Source organism: Chiloscyllium plagiosum, chromosome 9 (genome assembly GCF_004010195.1).
Source record: "Chiloscyllium plagiosum isolate BGI_BamShark_2017 chromosome 9, ASM401019v2, whole genome shotgun sequence".
In the NCBI taxonomy this organism is placed as follows: domain Eukaryota; kingdom Metazoa; phylum Chordata; class Chondrichthyes; order Orectolobiformes; family Hemiscylliidae; genus Chiloscyllium; species Chiloscyllium plagiosum.
The window spans coordinates 5,288,189-5,288,445 of NC_057718.1; positions in this window are offsets into that span (position 1 = coordinate 5,288,189).

A 257-nucleotide genomic window follows, 5' to 3' on the forward strand; every position below is an offset into this window, starting at 1 on the left:
TGTTGGAAAAGCACAGCAGTTCAGGCAGCATCCGAGCATCATCCCTCAGCCTACACCTGTAACCATCCCAAACTCAGTATCTTCCTTATCCTCCAGCTGTATTCCCCTTTTCCTCCACGTAACTCCACACGTATCCCAGTCACCCTCCACATATTTCCCACCCTAACATAGCACCCCCACATATCCCCTCCTCATCCTCCAATCATTTGTTCCCCACACCTAATAATGCCCAACATCTCCTCCTGCACACCTATACC